Source organism: Leptonychotes weddellii, chromosome 7 (assembly GCF_054177405.1).
Source record: "Leptonychotes weddellii isolate Sample4059 chromosome 7, ASM5417740v2, whole genome shotgun sequence".
Taxonomy (NCBI): domain Eukaryota; kingdom Metazoa; phylum Chordata; class Mammalia; order Carnivora; family Phocidae; genus Leptonychotes; species Leptonychotes weddellii.
The window spans coordinates 129,390,139-129,414,474 of record NC_138375.1 but is presented as its reverse complement, the minus strand read 5'-3'; the positions used below and the strand labels follow the sequence as shown (position 1 = coordinate 129,414,474).

The 24,336-nt window shown below is 41.0% G+C and overlaps 1 protein-coding gene across 2 annotated transcripts in view; it reads left to right on the top strand.

The window, feature by feature from the left end:
• Positions 1-24,336, top strand: part of AP3S1 (adaptor related protein complex 3 subunit sigma 1) — a 128,017-nt gene that overhangs the window by 72,784 nt on the left and 30,897 nt on the right. The gene's annotated exons all lie outside the window — the stretch shown is intronic.

Genomic DNA, 24,336 nt, shown 5'->3' with positions numbered 1-24,336 from the left:
TTGTCACAATTGTTATTTAAAGAACCAAGTATGTATTGCATGAAAACATTATGACCTTTTCCTCTTAGTTTAAATAAACTCCAAGGTAACTGGACTTCTAAAGCACCTTTCTGTTTGCCTGATATCTACTTTAGCAATAATTTTTTTACGACCCTCTGACTCAACAAAGTAAATAAAAGTATATTTTATCACTGTTAAACAGCTGTTGATGTTGATTTATTCAATTCGTACTCATGTTTTTAATATTCAAAAACTTACTAAAGTATTCTAAAACTCAGTTGTTTCACAAGTCAAGAGGAGTGTATCGGGTAGTGTTGTGTACAGATGTGAGGTGGGAGATGACAGATCTTTTTCTAAAATCCATATTGAGAAATTACAACGCCTACTTTACACAGATAGGTGTAAGTTTTTCATCTGGTCCGTTCTTGCTCGGTTGATGAAAAATAATTTTGGCAAATACCTAGTTGCTTTTGAACATAAAACCCTGTGGGGCTCCACCTGACTGTTCCATCCCAAAGTCAAAGCTAAAGTGTTTGCTTAAGTTTTAACAATCTCCTATTCTGATTTCCCATTATTGGCCCACATTTTCTTATTTGGTCTTACCTTCTGAGCCATGAACGAGGTTCCTCTTCCAGTTAGACCAAGGTGGGTATTTCTGTTGTTGTTGTTGTTGTTGTTTTATGGTTCTAGTCCTCCCCAAATGTTCTCTTTGACACATTTCCTTAGATTTGTGGCATTTATGAATTTTACTCCATGGGCTCTGGGAGGTAAGAAAAGTCACTTTATTTTTTCTAAATAATATTTATCTAACTCTGAGCTTCCTTCTGTTGAGGCCACAGAAATCCAGTCTGTGATTATTAGGATTTCCATCAGTTCAGAGATGTGTAAAAGTTCTGCAAAGCGGAGCATTCAGGGGGGTCCCTGGTCTTCGGTCATTTGACAAATGTGTTTTGAGTGCCTACTGTGCCAGTTCCCGTGGAGCTGTAAACAGTACCACACAGAGTGCCTGGCAGTATTTCTACTTTTTTTTCTCTTCCCTTTGTTTTACGGGGCAAAATTGTGAGAAGATTAAGTTTGGGTTTGACTAGGATGTGCCAAAATTAGGAAAGCTTCTGGGCCAGTTATTGGTTTTACCTCAAGAAATAATTAAAAGGTTTTTTGTCTCTCAATATATTCTAGTAAGAAAAAGAAAACATTGTACAAATTACAAAAATAGGCAAGTCATGGAAAACTATATCTCCGTAGCCAAGGAATAGGTAGAGATGCTTAATTTCACGAGTAGTCAGAGAATGCAAGTTAAAAGGACAATTAGATTTTATTTTCACTCATCATATGAGCAAAAATTAAAACAGGTGACAATATCCAATGCTGAAGAGGATGTGAGGAATGAGAATGGTCATATGTTGCTGGTGGGAATGTAACGTATCGTTAACTTTTTTTTTAAAAAAAGCATATGCCAAGCTGGGGCACCTGGGTGGCCCAGTCGTTAAGCGTCTGCCTTCGGCTCAGGTCATGATCCCAGAGTTCTGGGATCAAGCCCCGCATCGGGCTCCCTGCTCTGTGGGAGGCCTGCTTCTCCCTCTCCCATTCCCCCTGCTTGTGTTCCCTCTCTAGCTGTCTCTCTCTCTGTCAAATAAATAAATAAAATCTTTAAAAAAATATATAAAAATAAAAAGCATATGCCAAGCTTTGTGAAAAAAAATTTTTTTAAAGTTTATTTTTGAGGGAGAGAGAGCACACGAGCACAGGGAGGGGTAAAAGGGGAGGGAGAGGAAGAGGGAAAGAATCCCAAGCAGATTCCTCACTGAGCACGGACCCCAGCGTGGGGCTCAATCTCACGACCCATGAGATCCTGACCTGAGCCGAAAGCAAGAGTTGGATGCTCAATCAACTGAGCCACCCAGGCACCCCAACTTTGTGAAAATTTTTAAAAATTAAAAATATACATTTCTCACATACCCATGACCCACTCTCAGGACTCTACTTATACAGCATCCTTGGTATCTTTACATACAAGGTATTTATTGCATCAGTTTTTATAAAGCAAAAAGTAAACTGGAGATACCTTAAATACCTACCAGTAAGGAATTGGTAAAATTGTAGTAACTACCACACTAGTTGTAATAGCAGAAGACTGGAATGGCCCAGATATCCTTTGGAAGGCGATTGGTTGGAAAGCTAGGTTACATCCACACTACAGAATCTTATGGAACAATCCAAATGAGAAATAGCTGTGTACATTGCCACAAATTGACCCCTAGAATAGACTGTTAAGTGAAAAAAGCAAGATGGAAAAACTTACGTATGGTATTATTTTAGTAGTCGAGGTTTTCCAGAGAAATCGAGTCAATAGGATGACTGTGTATTCATAGATCTTCCTCAATAAACCAGTCATAAATTGAGGATATCCTAAGTCAAAAATGCATTTTATAAACCTAACCTACTGAACATCAAAGCTTAGCTCACCCTACCTTAAATGTGCTGAGTGTGTTTACATTAGCTTACAGTTGGGCAAAATCAGCTCACACGAAGGTAATTTTATAATAAACTGTTGAATGTCTCATGTAGTTTATTGAATACTGTACTGAGTGTGAAAGACAGAATGGTTATATGGGTAGAATGGTCCTAAGTGTATTGGTTGTTTTACTTTCGTGATTGCGTGGCTGACTGGGAGCTGGGGCTCGCTGCTGCTGCCCAGCATCACAAGAGAGTATTGTACTGCCTATCACTAGCCAGGGGAAAGATATAAACATTCAAAATTTGAAGTATAGTTTCTACTGAATGTATATTGCTTTTGCACCATCATAAAGTCGAAAATTTGTAAGTTGTGCCATTATAATTTGGCGATTTTCTGTATAATAAGATTAACATCCTTTAAATCAATAGGCTGAGTAAAGCAGATTGTTCTTCCTAATGTGGGTGGGCCTCGTCCAATCAGTTGAAGGCCTGAATAGAATAAAAGGGCTGATTCACATCCAAATAAGAGAGATTTCCTTCTACCTAACTGTCTTCAAATTGGAATATCAGCTTTTTCCTGCCTTCAGAAAAACTGACATCAGCTTATCCTGGGTCTCAAGCCTGCCAGCCTTTAGACTGCAATTACACCATTTGGCTCTCCTGGTTCTCAGGCCCTCAAACTTGGACTGGAACTTCATCTTCAGCTCTCTTAAATCTCAGATTGCTGACTCACTTGGAGGATCTTGGGGCTTTTATCAGCCCTTGTAATCATATAGGCCAATTGCTTTTAATAAATCTCTTTAAATAAAATCATGGTGTTGGTGATATTTTTTAAATAACATAAGAAATGTATTATAAAAGTTTGATTCTGAAGGCAGAAAAAGCCAATGTCCCAGTTTGAAGACAGGCAGGAGGAACTCTCTCTTACTTGGATGAGGGTCAGCCTTTTTATTTGATTCATGTCTTTGGGTGAGGCCCACCCACATTGGGGAGAGCTTTCTGTTTCACTCAGTATACTGATTTAAATGTTAATTTCAACCAAAATCCCTCACAGAAGCACCCACAATGTTTAAGCAAATGTCTGGGCACCCCTGTGGCCCAGTCAAGTTGACACATAAAATTAACCATCACAATAGGCTACCAGTTACCTAAGAAAAAGAATGAGTATGTGTGTGTATGTAGTGTGTGCATGTATTGTTTATATTTTTAAGTGGAAGGATACACTATATATTTTTTAAAATATTATCTATAGTGAGAGGGAGGAAACAGGGCAGCAATTTGGGGATGGAAACTGGACTTCTCAGAAGGTTCTCGGGTGCATCCTTTAGGGCCGAAGCACTCATTCCCTCCACGCCTGGTGGAGTGGGTGGCTGAGCACACTCAGCAGAGTTGCTATTAGAATATCCACCAGCTGAAGAGAGCTCACTCACCTAAGTCCTGACTCTTCTCCGAAGACATCCCACATCCAAGTTATAAAAGCCCAGACCCCTTGCCTAAGGCGGGACAACTCTGAAAAGCCATCCCAGCTTCAGTGCTACCCATGCAATCAGCTGAGGCCTTTGTTGTGACTGCATTGCTACTTAACTCTTTTTGTCTGCCTCATCGTACTTCCTGCAGACACTCGCAGGTTTTGATCCCAGTGGCATACCGCAGTGGATGTCCTGCATGCAGATCTCCATCTCAGTCTGTTTTTTCAGGGAAGCCCATCTAAGGCAGCAATAGCCAAGAATGGTCTCAGGAAGCAGATTCTAAAATTTTGGAGCTGGATCACCCACCGGCAGGCTGGCAGTGGAGGTTCCCATTACCGGTGGCACATGGAGCATGGATCACCATCAGCATGCCATAGCAATGTAATTGTTGAAACTTTCACTGGTGCTTAACTGGCATGGGGTACTGGGAATGCTCTGGTAGGGACAATGTCTCAGGCCTCGGAGAAGTTCAAGAGAAGTAGTAATTACAAAGAGTGTGGATTTGGATGTTGGTTGTTGGGGGCAGTCAGTGCATTCGAGAAATGCTGAGGGTGATTAATCACCAATTAAAGGCTGTGTATGAAAGCCAGAGGCCTCCTTGACAGCATACAAAGACTCTCATCTCCTGCAGCTGGAGGATGGAAAATGCTGAGGATCAGGGCCAGGACTTGAAGATTGGCAGTCTTCAAGAGAAGACTGGATTCCAGCACCATCATATCTGCTAAGCCAAGGTCAGGGACATAGTTGGAAAGAAGTAGGACCTGAAACTTGGGATGAGGACATCTGGGTTAATGCACCCGAAAATCTTGGATATGGACCTGCAGAAGGTAGCCCCCTTCTTCCTGTTAAGCTTCTACGCACTGCCTTCCTCTTCTTTGCTTGAAGAGGATGCATTAACTTCTACCTCGCAGGATAACATGTACTCTCCTCAGGATTGCCTCACCTGCTCTGACACTAAGCCAATAACTAGGGTGCAGAAGACCCAACACAAGGCTCAGTCCGGTGCTGGGCCTGCCAAAGTTGCTGTAAAACTTTGCCCAAATAAACTCAGAGGAGCCAAGAGAGAGTACATATGAGCCTGGATCCTGAGCATTCTGGGTCAAGGGGGGAAGGAACATAAAGTTGGATGAGAGAGAGTTTATTTATATGTAAGCACTTTCCAATGATAAAAGATTTAGCTCTGGCAGAGACCCAGGGAGACAGTGCCCATACATGGCTAGGGTAGTTCTTGGAAACTTGGAGAGAGCCTTAGCCACCTAGCTTGGCCCAGCTAAGTATCACAGAACTTCCAAGGCAGAAAAGGGGAAAAAGGGATCAAGAAGCTTGAGGAGGTATGTGCATTAGACTGAATATACTGTAATGTAAGACAACACAGAGGTTCTCCATTTACCATAGCAACAAGGAATGTTCTGTTTAAAGGAACACCATCATTTAGAAGCTCAGTATAGGCTGTCTTCTGAAGGCCAGGGCTGATGGTGGGAAATGCTGTTACAGAGTTGAGCCCTGATAGCAATAAGGATGATGAGATCCTGCAGTAATAGATTCCAGGTTGTGGCACTTAACCATCAGGAGCAACGTGGGTAAATTATCTTAACTGCAAGGTCAGGGTGGCTGGCAACCAAAGGTCCTGATTTGCAGGGAGCAGATCTACCTCTCTGTAGAGATAGTTAGCGGGGCACAGCTTCAGTAGGTACAAGATAGATGGTCAGCTTGGTAAGGGCATTGGCCAGTCTATATAGCCAAAAGAAAAAAAAAAAAATGATTGGGAGGCCGGGAGCACCCAGCACAATAAAAAGCCATGAACTCTTATCCAGGTTCTGATCCTAAGCCGGTTCTCAGACCCAGAGCTCACTCCCTGACAGAAATACCAAATCTCCAGGAGGAAAAGACCTTGATTACCATGGCATGTGCCTATGGTGTGCTTCCCCCAAAGGAACTTAGTGGTAACCATACCCTGGGAAATGGAAAAAATACCCAATATTCTGAGTAGTATTGGGCACAGTTTCCAAGGTGACAATGATAACTCGGGATCAGACATCGCACGCCCTTGCCCCCATTACAATGGGGTCATATAGGAGCTAGGTAATAAATTCAGCCCTGGCCCAGGTCTAGCTCCTAGTCTACTGGGTTCAAAAATCCACCTAGCGGTCATTTTCCCAATCTCTGAATATATCTGACTGGCATCGACACAATGTTTGGGGAAAAAATGCTCCTAGTGGTTCCTTAGTCTGTGGAGTAAGAGCTACTATGGAAAGGAAGACTAAGTGGAAGCTTTGAAATTGCCTCCGTACTCTCAGCCATGATAGGAAATAGAAATATTAATACTTGGGTAGAAGAGAAAGATCTAGAAGAGAAAGACCTCAATGGGGCAAGAATGGTGGTCTCCACTGCATCCTGCCTGAATTGTCTAGTCTGTTCCCTACAAATGGATCTTGGAGGATGACGAGGCCACTGCAAACTTGACCAAGTTGTCACTGCTGTACCAGATGTGGTAACTTTGTTAGGGGAGGTTAACAAGGCCTCATGTTGATGGAATATGGCCACCAGTCTGGTAAATGCCTTCTTTTTCACCCCTGTTAGGGACAGAAAGTTGATGTTATGGATACACAACAGTGTACCATAAATGTTAACTCACCTGCCCTCAATAATAATACAGTCACAAAGGATCTGGATCATCAGCTGACCTTATATCACATTGGTTCACATATCAATGACATTGTGTTACTTGAGCTGGATGAACAAGGAGTTGCAAGCACACTGAAGGCCTTGAAGATACATGCCCTCCCTGGTAATGAGCCCTATGAAGAATCAGGAGCCTACCATATAAGGAACATTTTTAGGGATCCAGTAATCTAGGATATTCCAGGATACCCCTTTCAAAGTAAAATGTATCTAACAACTCCCTCACTCTGAGGCAAGCACAGTGGTTGGTAGGCCTCTTCAGACTCTGGAGGCAGCATATTTCATATTGGAAACACTGTTCCAGCAAATTTACACAAATAACTTCTAGCTTTGAGTGAGGCCTAGAACAGAAGAGGGATCTGCCATAGGTTGCAATGCAAGTGATCTTTCCTCTTGGACCACATTGCCTGACTGACCCAATGATAGAGGAGGTGTCAGCGATAGAAAAAGATGCCATGTGGTGTCTGTGACATGACCCAGTTGGAGAATTACAACATAAACTTCCTATGAGTCTGCAACCATACCTTGCCCCCTGCATTGGAAAATTACACATCATTTGAAACACAGTTCCTTGGGTGCTCCTGGGCCCTGGTTGAGATAAGCATCTGATCTGGGATGTGATCATACATCCAGAATGGAGCTAGGATCCACCAGACTCGCAGAAGTCTGGTTAGGTGGACCCAGCAACAATGTGTAGGAAGATGCAAGTGGTACATGGGAAAGGATGGGGCCAGAGGGTACAGATAAGCTGCACAAGTCCTGGCCCCAATTTCATTTTCCGCTATTGACCAGTGCCTCTCCTTCAGCTCCAGGGAAAGATAATGGTGAGGAGAAATCCTTCCCATGCTCAAAGCTTTGGGTTGTATACATGGACATCCACTATGTGAAAAGTGGCCCAGGATTCACCGGCAGTAGCTGATGGTTTGGCTGATTAGCCAAAGGCCTGGAAAGAGAAAGCTTGGAAGATGAGGGATGAGGACGTTTGGGGAAAAGGCGTGTGAATAGCTCCTTAGGAATGAGCATGAAAACACGAAGATTGTTGAATCCTGTTAGCCATCAGAGATCATCTGTCACAGAAGAGACACTGCACTACCAAACAGATTGACTCAGTGAAGTGTCGGTGTGCCTCTGTTCCTGGCCACTACAGTTGTTGGTACAATGGGAGCTTGAACAGAGTAGTGGAAGGGTGGAGGTTACACATGGGTCCAACAGTGTGGGCTCTTTCTCACCAAGGCTGATTTAGCTACCGTTTGTGTCAAATTCTCTACCTGCCAGTAACAGACCAACACTGAGCCCCTGATAACAGCACCTTCCTTTGTGGAAACCAGGCAGACACTTGGTGGCAGGTAACGTTGGAGCCCTTCCATCTTAGAAAAGGGAGTGAATTAATCCTGACTAGAATTGACACACATTCTGGCTATGAGTTTACCTTTCCCGGCCCCATGGCCTCCACCAACATCACTATCCAAGGACTTACAAAGGGTTTGATTGGTCCACTACATAGGATCCTACGTACCATGGTAAAGGACCCAAGAATCCACTTTACAGCAAAGGAGGCACAGCAGTTAAGCACAGAACAATGAGACGGACTGATCCTGTCATTTGCTGCCAAACTCAGAAGCCACTGGACTGATAGAATGATGGAGCAGCTTTTTTCAAAGGCACACAGGAGGCAACAGGTTGGAGATAATCCTGCAAAGATGGGACGACATTCTCCAGAATGTAACATATACTCTAAATCAACGATCATTATATGGTACTCTGCTCTCAATAGGTATACCACATGGGTCCAGGTACCAAGGGGTGGAAGTAAGCATAGCACTCCCAGTGACCCACCAGGGGAATTTCTGCTTCCTCTTCTCACAACTCTAGGATCTATGGATATAGAGGTCTCGTTGGCTCCCAAAAAGGACACCCTTCCTCCAGGGGCACAACGAGTCTTTTAAACTTCAATCTACAGCTGCCTCCCATTCATTCCAGGTTCCTCATATCAAACAACCAGTTGGCAAAGAAAAGAGTCCCTGTCCACCACTCCTCCACAGCTCATTGACGTCTGACCAAAAGAGTCTTTCAGAGCACCAAAAGTAATAACTGTCATGACTCAACCAGTGAAAATCACAACTATTTTGGGAGATTGTCGGATTTCATTAGGACCCGGCTGCTGGCTTTCCAGCTGCTGACAGCACAGCTCACTCAATGCAACTCCAAACCCAGATGTTAAAATATACTAGGGGGAGGGGTGTGGAGAGAGAGGGGGAGATATCAAATTGAAGAGAGAGAAATTGATTATTGCAGGTGAAGAAGAGGTGAGGGTACCTATCAGGCTCCCACCCATGCCCGATCACAGAATTTCTGTGTCAGAATTACCTTTGATAGGTTGCTCCCTAAAAATGAATGGGGAGAGATGTCAGCATCATGGAGGGGGTGGGATGTCCCTCCTTGTTCTCCCCCCGCCACCTCTGCCGCCACTGCCGCCAACCCTTTTTTTAAACAATTAGAAAATTGTGCATGAACAAAAGTGCCTCGCTGGGTGCTATTGGACCCAGCACCCTACACCAAGAGATGACTCTCAACCTACCTATGCTTCCAAAGATGGACAAACACCTGGTAAAGGCTGTGGATCCAAGGTAGTCCTGTGGACCCCTGTTTGCCCCAGCAAGGGAAAAAACCTGGAGTGTGCTGGCCTATTCAGATACACACAGGCAAGAAAGAATTTGTAGAAATCCAGCCTGCTTGTGGGGAAATTCCAGCACACCTTTGGAACAGGAAGGATGAGTTTGGACACAGCGGAGAGGGAGAAGCTCCACCAGAGCCCACATGGGGCTAAGCTGTCAAGTGTTGGCGGCCTTTCCTGTGGAGAAGACAGAAAGCTGTAAGTGCCCGACTACCCCAGTTTTGCGGGTCATGGCGCACATTTCCCTCCAGTAGCACCCAGAGGCAGGATATCCATGAGTGGGGGGAGGGAGGAGAAAGGGAAGGAAACAGGTAAGGATATCAAAGGGCATTGAAGGAACATGGTTCCTACTGACTGCTTTGGGACTTCACCAGGAAGTTGGTCCACAACCTTTTGGAGCATCCCGCTTAACCTCCCCACCCCACCCCCACTCTGTGGCCCGATCCTTGTTAGTGCTTCCAAGTCAGGGTTGGTGAGAGCAGGTCCAGTATTCGCAGTGCTCTCAGAAAAAATGGATCTGTGGGCAAGGGCGATACCACAAACTGGAACTGTAAAGTCATCTTCTGGAAAACGAAAGAGAGGCTTGTTGAGTTATAAGCCTAAGAAAAGATGTAAAAGCTTAAGAATTCTGCCACAAGAGGGAGCAAGGACAGTGGAGCCAGGTCAACCCATTCAAAAGCTGAGGAAACCCCGCCTGAAACTAATAATACCCTATATGTTAACTTATTTGAATTTAAATAAAACCTAAAAAAAAAAAAAAAAAGCTGAGGAAACCCCAGTTACAGCAACTCCAATGATCACTACCCAATCTGAAGCAATCAATAAAGATTTAAGGAGGTGTGGGTTTCAAGTGGGAAAACAGCAATGCAAAAATATAAGGAACATGAAAAATCAAGAAAATATGTCAACCCAAGAAGATATAAATAATTTCCCAACAGCTCAGTGCATAGCTGCAGAATACTGTGATTTGACTGGTAAAGAAAGAATTCAGGATAGTTATTTTGAAGAAATTCAGTGAACTACAAGAAAACTCAGTTCAATGATAATAGGGAAAAAAACAGCTAAACAACTGAACAACTAAAATGAACTCTTCACCAAAGAGATAGAAATTATAGGAAAGAATCAAAGTCTGGAGCTGGAGAATTCAATGAGTGAGACGAAGAATAGAGTAGCATCTGCAGCAGAGTCATGCAAATGGAAGCTAGAATTAGTGAGTTAGAGGACAGGAATTTAGAAATAATTCAGAAGTGAACAAAGAAAAAAGGAATAAAAAAGAGCAAAGCCTGAGTGATCTATGGGACTCAGTCAAAAGGACAAATATGAGAATAATTGGGATGCTAGAAGAAGAGAGGGAGAAGGAGACAAAATGTTTATTTAAAGAAATAATAGGGATGCCTGGGTGGCTCAGTCGGTTAAGCGTCTGCCTTCAGCTCAGGTCATGACCCCAGGGTCCTGGGATCAAGTCCCACATCGGGCTCCTTGCTCAGCGGGGAGCCTGCTTCTCCCTCTCCCTCTGCCTGCTGTTCCCCCTGTTTGTGCTCTCTCTCTCTGGCAAATAAATAAAATCCTTAAAAATATATTTTAAAAAATAAATAATAGCTGAAAACTTTCTAAACCTGGGAAAAGACTTGGGCATCCAAGTTCATGAACCTAATAGATCACCAATTTACATAACAATCACTAATTAGACATCCATCCATGAACAAAAAGTAGGCATAAACAGAGGGAGAAATAAACAATGGATAGACAAAACAACCAGAAAGCAATAGATAGATAAGATGGCAATAGTAAGTCCTTACCTATCTATAATTACTTTAAATGGATTGAATTTATGAATTTATGAAAAAGATATTCCATGCAAGTAGAAATCAAAAGAAAGTGGGGTAGTTATACTTATGTCCGACAAAATAGACTTTAAACCAAACATGGAAACAAGAAACAAAGTCATTATATAATGATGAAAGTGTCAATACACCAAGAAGATCTAACAATCATAAATATGTACTCACACAACATTGGTGCACCTAAATCTATCAAGCAAATACTAATAGATCTGAAGGGAGAAATAGACAACAATATAATAAGAGTTGGGGACTTCAATACCCTACTTTCAGCAATGATAAATTATTGATAAATTATTCATTCAGATAGAAAATCAACAAGGAAACATTGAAATTGAATTATACTTTAGACCAAATGGACCTAACAGTCCTATGTAGAACATTCTATCCAATATTGGCAGCAGAATACACATTCTTCTCAAGTGCACATGGAACATTCATCATAATAGATCATATGATAAGGCAAAAGACAAGTTGTACCAAATTTAAGAAGACTGAAATCATACTAGCTATCTTTTCCAACCACAATTATATGAAACTAGACACTAGTAAATAACAAGAGGAAAGCTGGAAAATCTACAAATATGTGTAAACTAAACATGCTTCTGAACAACTAGTGGGTCAAAGAAGAAATGTCTTAAAACAAATGGAAATGGAAACACAACATACCAAAATTTATGGGATGCTGGCAAAGCAGTTCTAAGAAGGAAGTTCACAGTGTTAAATGCATCCATTAAAAAATTAGAAAGATTTCAAACAACCTAGTTTACATCTCAAGGAACTAGAAAAAGAAGAATTAAGCCCAAAATTAGTAGAAAAAAGGAAATAATAAAGACCAGAGAAGGGGCGACTGGGTGGCTCAGTTGGTTAAGTGACTGCCTGCGGCTCAGGTCATGATTCGAGGTCCTGGGATTGAGCCCAGAGTCAGGCTCCCTGCTCAGCGGGGAGTCTGCTTCTCCCTCTCCCCCTGACCCTCCCCCCCCCACCATGCCCTCTCTCTCTCTCAAGTAAATAAATAAAAATTTTTTTAAAAAGACCAGAGAAGAAATAAGTGAAATAGAGAAAAGAGAAACAATAGAGAAGACCAACAAAACTGAGTTGGCTTTTTGAAAAGATAAAAATGTCCAAACTTTTAGTTAGACTAACCAAGGAAAAACATAGAACACTCAAATCAGAAACAAAAGAGGGCACATTACAACTCATACTGCAAAAACATACAGAACCATAAGAGACTACTATAAATAATTATATGCCAACAAATTAAACAACCTAGATAAATTCCTAGAAACACACAACACTGAGTCAGGAAGAAACAGAAAGTATGAACAGACCAGTAAGTAAAAGAGATGGAGTCAGTAATCAAAAACTTTCCAACACAGAGGACTAGACGGCTTTCCTGGTGAATAACAGCAAACATTTAAAGAAGGATGAATGCCAATCATTCTCAAAAATCTTCCAAAAAACTGAAGAAGAGGGAACACTTACAAACCCGTTAGGCAAAGCCAGCCTTACCCTGATACCAAAGTCAGATAAGGACACTACAAGAAAAGAGAACTATACAAACTATAGATCAGTATCCCTGACGAATGTAGATGCAAAAATTCTCAACAAAATATAAACAAACTTAATATTATGCATCATGATCGAGTGGGATTTGTCCATAGGATGTGAGGAGGGTTCAACATACACAAATCAGTAAGTGTTTTACACCACATTAATAGAATGAAAGATAAAAATCACATGCTCATCTCAATAGATGCGGAAAAAGCATTTGACAAAATACAATATTCTTTCATGATAAAAACCCTCAATAGATTGGGTATAGAAGTAACATACATAAAGGCCATGTATGACAACCTCACAGCTAACATTATACTCAATGGAGAAAAGTTGAAAGCTGTTCCCCAAGATCGAGAAATAGACAATGATGCCCACTCTCACCATTCTTATTCAACATAGTACCAGAAGTCCTAGCCAGGGTAATTAGGCATAGGCAAGGGTAATCAGGCGAGACTAAATAAATAAATAAATAAATAAATAAATAAAAGGCATCCAAATTAAAAAGGAAGAAGTAAAATTGGTATTATTGATAAATTGATACTATTTGCAGATGATACGATTTTCCATAGAGAAAATCCCAAAGACTCAACGAAAAAACTACTGGTACTAATCAACAAATTTAGTAAGGTTGAAGGATATAAGATCAACATAGAAATCAGTTGGATTAAAATGTTTGGAAAAGCAAACAAAGAAAAATATCTCATTCACTCCAAACCAACAAAATACGTAAGAAGAAATTTAACTAAGGAAGTGAAAAATCTATACAATGAAAACCATAGGACTTTGTTGAAAGAAATCAAAGAAGACTCAAACAAATGGAAAGACATTTTGTGTTCATGGATTGGAAGAATTAATATAGTTAAAATGTCCAAACTACTCAAAGTCCCATTACCCATACTACCCTATTGTTTATTTTCACCTTTGCTAGAGTATTGTGCACTTTCATTTATTTTATATAAGTAATTAGCATCTTTTCATTTCAGCTTGAGGAACATCTTTGAGCATTTCTTGCAAGGCAGGTCTAGTGGTGGTGAACTCCCTCAGTTTTTATCTGGGAAAACCTTCATTTCTCCTTCATGTCTGAAGGATAACTTTGCCATAAAAGTATTCTTGGCTGGCAATTTTTATTTTTCAGCACATTTTGAATGTCATTCTGTTCTCTCCTGGATTGTAGCATTTCTGCTGAGAAATCTGCTGACAGTCTAATGGGGGGGTTTCTTTGTAGATTGTTTTCTTTTTACCTCTTGCTGCCTTTATGATTTTCTATCATTGATTTTTGACCATTTCATTGTAATGGAGAAGGTCTTTTTTGCATTGATATAAGGTGTTCTATTAGGTTCCTGGACTTGTATGTCCAATTCCTTCCCCAGAGTTGGGAAGTTCTCCACTATTATTTCTCTAAATATACCCTCTGCTTCCTTTTCCCTCTCTTCTCCATCTCGTAGACCAGTTGTTTTATTTGTATTTCTTATCATATCTAATAGCTCTCATAGGGTGTCTTCACTTCTTTAAACTCTTAGTTCTCTTTCCTCTTCTAACTGAATTGTTTCTAAATTCTTATCCTCCAGATCACTAATTCTTTCTTCAGTCTGATCTGCCCTATTTCTTAAGCTCTAATGCATTCTTCACTGGATTCATTGAATTCTTCAGCTCCAGAATTTCTGTCTGGTTCTTTTTAAATTTTCAGTTTCTTTGGTGCAGAACTCCTCCGAAGAACTCATTGCTTATAATCCTGAGTTTATTTAATTGCCTTTCTGCATTTTCTTGTGAGTTGTTGGATCTCTTCATAACTGCTATTTTGAATTCTTTAACAGTTAGATTAGTGTCTTTGGGTTTGGCTGCTGGAGAATTATCATTTTCTTTTTGTTATACCATACTACCGTGATTTTTCATAGTGTTTGATGAAATGTGCCTCTGCTGTTGCCTCTGATATAGCACACACTCGTCTTAGTTCACTTTGACATTCCGATTCAACAGACTAGCAGCTCGAAACTCTTGTTTTCCACGAGGTGGCAGTATATCTCAAGTTTTTGGTATCTCTACCTGACTGACTCTGGGGCTGCACTGAGGAGGGCACATTTAAAAAAGGCTGGTAGAGAGAAAAGTGGTGGAGGGGGCTGGGGTAAGGAAGGGTGTGGACTTAGCCTCTGGGGCTTTGTGGGTGCCCATTGCCTGAAAGGGGGATCCTCCAGTGGGGGGTACTGCCAGAGTTTTATGGGTAGACCTTCTGCTGAAACCTTGAAGCAGGCAATGGGTAACTCCCTCCTTCAAAGTCTTGGTTAATCTTGTTTGTGTCTTTCCCTTTTCACTCTTCTCCTTACCCCCCAGTAATGGAGGTCCATCTTCAGAAATCTACACTGCTGGAAAGAAAGAGGTTCCTCCATCTGTGACCTACTCAGCCAGGTGGTCAGTCAGCCACACCTGTTTTGCTTTCTACTTCCTTTGTGTGGGAGGTCACTGTTGTTGCTGCTGGCAAAATCCAAGGGCACTGCAGTGTCACCCTGGGGAATCGGACTGACTCCTTGAGATCCTCCTTCTCCTCTGTCTCCAAACTCATCTCTGTTCTGCTCCGATGGTATGCCTGCTTCTCCATCAGGCTGGCTAGACCGTCACACATTTTTTATGTCCCTTGCATGTCTGCGCTGTTTGGTACTCTCCATTTTTTGCTTCCCGCCCCCCCCACCCCCCTTATTGTGTCAAGTGAGGATGGGGCAGACTCACTGACTCCCTTAAATCCACAGTACCCTTCAGGTTTCAGTGCTTCTACTTTCTGAATCACAGTTGGTAGAAATCTGTGTGCTCTGGTGTAAAGTGCAGAGGCACTTTTGTTTCATTATGAATGACCAATCAGTTGCAAATAAAAGGTGAAAGGAAAAAGGAATAACTCATGTTGCCATGATGCTGACATCATCCCACCCAAAGCCATCTATAGATTCAACACAATCCCTGGCGAAATTCCAATGGCATTTTTCACAGAAAGACAAAAAAAAATCCTAAAATTTGTGTAGAACCACAAAAGACCCCACATATCCAAAACGATCATGAGAAAGAAAACAAAGCCAGAGGTATTACACTTTCAGGTTTCAAACTATACTACAAAGCTATAGTAATTAAAACAGTATGGCACTGGCATAAAAATAGACACATGGACCAATGGAACAGCATAGAGAGCTCAGAATTAAACCCCTACATATATAGTCAACTGATATTTGACTAGGAGCCAAGAACCCCTAATGGGGATAGGATTGTCTTTTCAACAAATGGTGCTGGGAAAACTGGATAAATGCATGGAGAAAAATGAAATTGGACCTGTAGCTTACACCACTCACAAAAATCAACTTGAAGTGACTCTGGAAAACAGTATGGAATTTCCTCAAAAATTTTGAAAAATAGAATTACCTTATGATCCAGCAATTGCACTACTCAAAGAATACAAAAATACTAATTCAAAGGGATATATGCAACCCATTGTTTATAGAAGCATTATCTACAATAGCCAAATTATAGAAACAGCCCAAGTATCCATCAACAGATGAATAGATAAAGAAGATGTGGTGTATATATATACAATGGAATATTACTCAGCCATCAAAGAGAATGAAATCTTGCCATTTGCAATGATGTGGATGCATCTAGAGTGTATTATGCTAAGCGAAATAAGTTAGTCAGAGAAAGACAATACCATATGATTTCACTCATATGTGGAATTTAAGAAACAAAACAAATGAGCAAAGGGGAAAAAAGAGAGCAAGGCAAGACAAGAAACAGACTCTTAACTATAGTGAACAAACTGATGGCTACCAGGGGAGAGGTCGGTGGGGGGGATGGATGAAATAGGTGATGGGATTAAGCAGTGCACTTGTGATGAGCATCCAGGACTGGAAGTGTTGAATCACTATATTGTACACCTGAAACTAATATTACACTGCATGTTAAATAACTGGAATTTACACAAAAACTTAAAAAATATTAACTTGAAGTGGATCATAGACTTAAACATATGACCTGATACCATAAAATTCCTAGAAGAAGACACAGGGATGAAGCTCCTTGACATTTACTGGCAATGATTTTTTGGATATGATACCAAAAGCACAAACAACAAAGGTAAAAATCAACAAGTAGGACTACATGAAACTTAAAAGCTTCTCCATAGCAAAAGAAGCAATCAACAAAATGAAAAAGGCAACCTACAGAGTGAAATATTTGCAAACCGTATGTCAGACAAGGGGCTAATATTCAAAATATATAAAGAACTCACAACTCAATAACAAAAAAAATGATTTAAAAATGGGCATTGGAACTAAATAGACATTTTTCTAAAGAAGACATCCAAATGACCAACATGAAAAGATGCTCCACATTACTAATCATTAGGGAAATGTAAATCAAAACCACAATGCGATCTCACCTTACACTTGTTAAAATGGCCATCATCAAGAAGACAGAAGATAACAAGTGTTGTTGAGGATGTAGAGAAAAAGGAAACCTGTGCACTGTTGGTGGGAATATACAATTGCCCCACCACTACAAAAAACAGTATGGAGGTTCCTCAAAACATTAAAAACAAACCTATCATATGATCTAGCAATTCTGCTTCTGGGTATATATGTAAAGGAAATGAAAACAGGATATTTAAGAAACATATGCACTACCATGTTTATTGCAGTATTACGCACCACAGCCAATATATGGAAACAACTTAAGTGCCCATAAAAGGAAGAATGGATAAGATATATATAATATATAGTGAAATATTTGCAGCCATGAGAAAAAGGAAATCCTGCCATTTGTGACAATATGGATGGACATTGACATTATGTTAAGTGTGATAAGTCAGAGAATTCTGTATGACATTACTTATATATGGAATCTAAATAAGCTGAACTCATGAATACAGAGAGTAGAGTGGTGGTTATAACGGGCTGAATGGTGAGGGAATAGGAGAGATGTTTAATGATACAAACTTGAAACTAGTAGAAAAATAAGTCCCGTACAAAATTAGTACCCAGAAATCAGTGGCATTTCTATACATTAATGATGAAGTAGCAGGAAGATAAATTAAGAAAATAATTCCATTTACAATTGCACCAAAAACAATAAAATACCTAGGATTAAACCAAGGAAGTGAAAGAGCTGTACTCTGAAAACTATAAAACACTGATGAAAGAAATTGAAGACAACACAAACAAATGGAAAGATAGTCCATGTTCATGGATTGGAAGAATTTATGTCATTAAGATGTCCATACTGCTCAAAGCAATCTATAAATTCAGTGATATCCCTATCAAAGTACCAACAGAATCTTTCACAGAACTAGAACAAATAATACTAAATTTGTACAGAATCCAAATAGCCAAAGCAATCTTGAGAAAGAAAAACAAAATTGGAGGTATCACAATTTGAGATATCAAGATACACTACAAAGCTGTAGTAATCAAAATAGTACGGTACTGGGACAAAAAAGACACATAGATCAATGAAACAAAATAGAGCCCAGAAATAAACCCATGGTCAATTAATCTATGACAAAGGAGTCAACAATATACTATGGGGAAAACACAGTCTCTTCAGTCAATGGTGCTGGAAAAACCTGGACAGCTATGTGCAAAAGAATGCAACTCTACCACTTTCTAACACCACACACAAAAATAAACTCAAAATGGATTAAAGACCTAAATGTGAAACCTAAAACCATAAAAATCCTAGAAGAGAGCACAGGTAGTAATTTCTTTAGCATTGACTATAGCAACATTTTTCTAGACATGTCTCCTTAGGCAAGGAAGCAAAAGCAAAAATAAACCATTGGGACTACGTCAAAATTAAAAGTGCTTTTGCACAGTGAACGAAATCATCAACAAAACTAAAAAGCAACCTACCAAATGGGAGAAGATGTTTGCAAATGATCTATCCAATAAGGGGTTAATACCCAAAATATATAGAGAACTTATACAACTCAACACCAGGAAAACCAAACAATCCAATTAAAAAATGTGCAGTGGACGCAAATAGACATTTTTCCAAAGAAGACATATACAGATGGCCCACATACACATGAAAAGATGCTCAACATCACCCATCATCAGGGAAATGCAAATCCAAACTACAATGAGATATCATTTCACGCTTGTCAGAATGGCTAAAATAAAAAGGACTAGAAATAGCAAGTGTTGACAAGGATGTGGGAAAAAAGGAACCCTAGTGTGCTGTTGGAATGTAAATTCGTGCAGCCACCATGGAAAACAATATGCAGTTCCTCAAAAAATTAAAAATAGTAATACCATATGACCCAGTAATTCCACTACTGTGTATTTACCCAAAGGAATGAAACACTAATTTGTAAAGATATATGCACCCCTGTTATTGCAGCATTATTTATAGTAGCTGAGATATGGAAACAACCCAACTGTATGAGTGTGTGTGTGTGTGTGTGTGTATAGACATAGATATAGATGATATAGATACATACATACTGGAATATTACACAGCCATAAAAAGGGATGAGATTTTTTTTTTTTTTTTTTGCCATATGTGACTACATGGATGAACATACAGGGTATTATGCTAAGTAAAAAGTCAGCCTGAGAAAGAAAGATACCATATGACTTCACTTATATGTGGAAACTAAAAAGCAAAACAAATGAATAAACAAAAAGCAGAATCAGACCTATAAATGCAGAGATCAAGCTGACGGTTGCCAGAGAGGAGAGGCATGGGGGGATGGACAAAATGGGTGAAGGGGAGTGGCAGATACAGGCTTCCAGAATGGAATGAATAAGTCATGGAAATAAAAGGCACAGCATAGTGAATAGAGTCAGTGATCTTGTAACGGCACTGCATGGTGACAGACGGCGGCTACACTTGGGGTGAGCACAGCTTAATGTATAGAGAGGTTGACTCACGGTTGTGCACCCAAAACTAATGTAACATTTTGTCAACTTTACTTAAATTTAAAAATTAAATAAATTAATAGGAAGAAGGACACTTGGGTGGTGGAGAAAAAAAGAAAACAGAAGAAATCCTAGAGATCTAATATACCAGTGTAACGATTGCAGAGAACAAGGTTGTATTATAAAAATCGAACTTGCCAAGAGACAAGATTTTAGTTAATCCCACCTCAGAAAACAAATGCTATGTGATGAGACAGGTGCTAACAGCCTTGGCAATCATATTGCATTATGTAAATGTATGAAGTCAACAAGTACACCTTAAATTTGCACAATAGCAAATATATGTCAAATATATTTCAATTTTTAAGAAATGGATAGGGTTGGAAAAAGGAAAAAGCAACTCACAGACCCCTCCCATTTCAACCGTCCATTATTGCAACCAGCCATTGCCTTCCCTTGGAGCCCACTGCAAAATAAACTTTGGGCAGTGCTCGAAAGAATCACATGCACTGCATGTTCCAGAATGATTAACTGCACGGCCTCTAGAGTCAAATGGTCTGATTCCTAATTCCCGCGAGGCCCCTTGTTAATCCAAATACTCACTCTCTCTAAGCCTCAGTTTTCTCTTGTGTAAGTGGGAATACCACTGGTATTTACCTCATTGAATTACTGTGATGACCACATGAACTAATCTATGAGGTGTGCCTAACACAGTGCCAAACCCAAGGTCAGCATTTAATGAAATCAAGCCTTTTTTCTTTTTTTCTTTTTTTAATTTATGTGCCCTTGCTCCAGAGGGAGCTACATACAAATCCAGAAGGAGCCGGACTGGTTAGTCAAGAATGTTTTTCACTTGCAAGGGTTTGCTCTGCTTGGAACGTTGCCGTTCTGGAACCTTTGTCTCTCAGACAACCCTCCTTCACTCAGACAACCCTCCTTCACTCTTCAAGCTCCTGAGTTTGGTTTTGCTAAAACCTCCTGTCACCACTACTCCAACCAAACCCCCAACCCCTGGGCTTGGGGAGGGACTACACATTGCAACACAGAAATTAAGATCAGAGTGCTTTCCACTGTCAAGTTGTCTTAGTTTCAGGAGGCAGGAATTCTAATTATTATGTTGAAAACCTACAAAGATGTAATGTATCTTTCACTTCCTGGAGTTTATTTATAGGTGCTTTCATGTTCCTGTGAAACTAGAAGAGATAATAATACCCAAACCACAAAACCATTCATTCTGGAATTAACAATACATGTGACTTTTCTTTTCCAAACACACCCCCTCCCCACCACCACCACCAAATATGAGGGCTAAACTAGATTATTTTCACACTCCACCCTTGGACACTAAGCGCACTCCGTTCCCTCAGGGAACCACCACCCACCCGTACCCCAGTCTGCTGGCCCGGTGAATGTGGCCTGGGCCTCCCTCAGAAAGTTGTCCTGTGTTGGCTTTAATTAGATGTCATTTCCTAAATATATGGTATCTTTTATACCAGTTATTTGTAGAAACAGCAGAAGCTGGTTACTGACTATTCCTTCTACCCTTAATCGGTTCTCTAGTGCCCTGCGAGGGAACACAGAGGATCAGGGACGCCGGTAACATTACTTTTAGTGTGAAGAAGTCTCCTAAGCAGCCTTATCATGTGGAAATCAACATCATTTCAGTTTTCAAAGGGACAGGTGCTACCTGCGATCGCCAAACGTCCTTCAGATCGGACTGTGGTAAACTCTGATCACCTAAAGCCGTAGATTTCAGATGACTAGAGGAGGTACTTGGTAGTTTTGGAAATTTGAAACAATCCACAGGTCTGGTTAGTTCGCTCCCTGGGAGCAGACACTGGAGACACCGTGTGCCGAGAAGATCTCCCGCATGCCTCCACCAGTCATCGCTCTCAGATCCATTAACAGACTTTGAAAAAGGTAGCTGTCACTAATCAGAAGCTGCTGTGGTCTGAACGTTTGTGTCCTCCCCCAAGTCCTATGTTGAAATCAAAACAGCGATGTCATTAGGAGATGTGATCCCCAAGGGGCAAGCCCTCATGCACGGGATTAGTGCTTTTATAGAAGAGACCCCAGAGAGCTTGCTAGCCTCTTCCTCCATCAGAGGACACGAGAAGTCTGCAGCCCAGAGGAGGGCCCCCACGTGCCTGCACCTGCCAGCACCCTGATCTTGGACTTCCAGCCTCCAGAACTGTGAGAAAGAAATTTCTGTTCTTTCTAAACCACCCAGTCTGTGGTATTTGTTACAGCAGCCGGAACGGACTGGAACACAAACCTAACTCACAAGAGCCTGTGAATGTTCTATGCTATGCAGGAAAAGCTTAATTCTGGACCACGGGACACAGTAAGGGAGGACAAGCCCGGGGAAGCTGGAGAGACCGACCCAGTCAGTCTGGATACGGCTGACGAAGAGAAGATGAAGTCAGAGCTTGGTTTGTCCACCCTGGCACTGTTGACATTAGGGGCTGGATAATTCAGCGTCGTAGGGATTGTCCTCTGCGTTGTAGAATGTATCTCCGGCCTCTCCGCATTTGGTCTGGTCCTGGTAGCAGCCTGTGTCCCAGTTGTAACAGCAAAACTGTTTCCAGATATTGCTTAACAAACCCTGGGCTGCAAAATCACCTTCAATTGAGAACCACTGAAGTAGAAAATTCAGTTTCGGAGAAAAACTTTGCACTGTCTGTTATTTGTTTAGGTCCCTGGTGGCAGTGCCACAACTATGAGCAACTAAGAAGTATTTGTCATACGCTGTCGAGAGTTTGACATTTAGGGGTGCCTGGCTGGCGCAGTCTGTTGAGCGTCTGACTCTGGGTTTTGGCTCGGGTTGTGAGATTGAGCCCCGTGTCGGGTTCTGCACTCAGTGTGGAGTCTGCTTAGGTTTCTCTCTGCACCCTCCCCACCCCCCCGACCTGGCACACGGCACACTCTCTCTCTTTGTCTCTCTCTCAAAGAAATAAATCTTTAGGGGCGCCTGGGTGGCTCAGTCAGTTAAGCGTCTGCCTTTGTTTGGCTCAGGTCGTGATCCCAGGGTCCTGGGATTGAGCCCAGAGTCAGGCTCACTGCTCAGCGGGGAGTCTGCTTCTCCCTCTGCCCCTCCACCTGTTCATGCTCCCTCTCCCTCTCTCTCTCTCAAATAAATAAATAAAATCTTTTTTTTTTTAAAAAGAAAGAAATCTTTAAAAAAAATAGTTTGACATTTAAATCCCACCTCAAATGTATCCGCATCTATCCACCTTTGGGTCTAGACTCTTCCCTGAGCTCTAGTGTTTTTCAGAATACTCATTAGGAGATTATATGAAATCAATTTAGTGGGTCCTAACCAGCATTTTCTTTTTAAAAAGAAAGAATGGAATAGAATAGAACATTATAAAAAATATCACAGTATACTTTGTAAAATAAATGTTTTGCAAAACTTCCAATTATGTATTCCTGTGCATACAACTGTGTATGCTTGTTCATACTGGATATTGATATAAAATGTTTTTCTTACCAAGAGTTGGCAATTAAAGAGTTTGAGAATCCCTATTCTATTTTAACATAACCTATGAACGTTTACTTCACTTCTAATGTGCAACGTATTCATTTTTCATTACTGCTGTAACAAATTACCCCAAACTTAGTGACTTAAAACACACCACTTTATTCTCTTACGGTTCTGGAGGTCAGAATCCGAAATCAGTTTCACTGCCCTGAAGTCAAAGTGTTGACAGGGCAAGGACCTCAGTCCTATAGCTAGCTGCAAGGAACTGAGTTCTACCAACAACCCATGAGCTTCCGAGAGAATCGTAAGCCTCAGAGGAGATAGCAGATGAGATGTTCATTGTGGCCTTGTGAGACTCTGAACAGGAGACTTAGTCAAGATGTGCCGCAACTCCAGACCCTTGGAAACTGTGAGTTCATTGATCGGTATTGTCTTCAGTCCCTAAGATTGTGGTAACTTGTTATCGTATCCACAGGAAACTAATCCAGGCATTCAAGGGATTGAATCTCAATCTCTTGGATTGAGAATCTCAAATGTATTTTTGCTAAGTGACATAAGCCAGACCCAAAAGCCTACAGACTGTGTGTTACTTATATGACATTTAGGTGGCTCCCTAGGCTTGTCCTCTGAACACATCTGTCCGTCTCGTGGAGTCAGAGTCCAGTGAAAATGATGAACTCCAGTATATGGCTTGGTGAATTTACTGAATTTCAAAGATAAGCAAAATTGTTAGGCAAAGTGAATTGTGTAGAGAGGGGAAAATCAGGCTGGCTTTATATTTCTCCAAAGTTGCAATATCTATAAAATGTGTGACAGTGGATTAGAATTCCAAGACTTTACTATGAACATTTAGCTTCATAAAGATGGATGCATACAGTACTATTTATAGGCCTGTGTATACACTGGTTGGCATACCCACATACTTCTTTATCAGCCAAGAGGGTCCAGAAGAAGCAAAAGGAAAGAAGTGCCACACACTGGTGGCAGTGAGCATACCCAGCACCCAGACCGTGGATTCTAAACACCATTCTTCAATAATGAAGAACGTTGGAGAAACGGCGGGCCCTAGGACCATTGGAGAAATGGCTGGTCCTAGGGGTGGGGCTCCCGGAGCATCTTGTGGGGCCAGGAAGTAAGCAAGTGCTCAAAAAACAAGATGGTGGGTGTGAGTCAAGGGGACTCAAGAGCCAACTGAAAGAACTCCAAATGGCCAAACCTGAAACAGCTTGAGCAACAAAATAAATAACAGAGAATTGGATTATAACCCCAAAGTATAAAATAA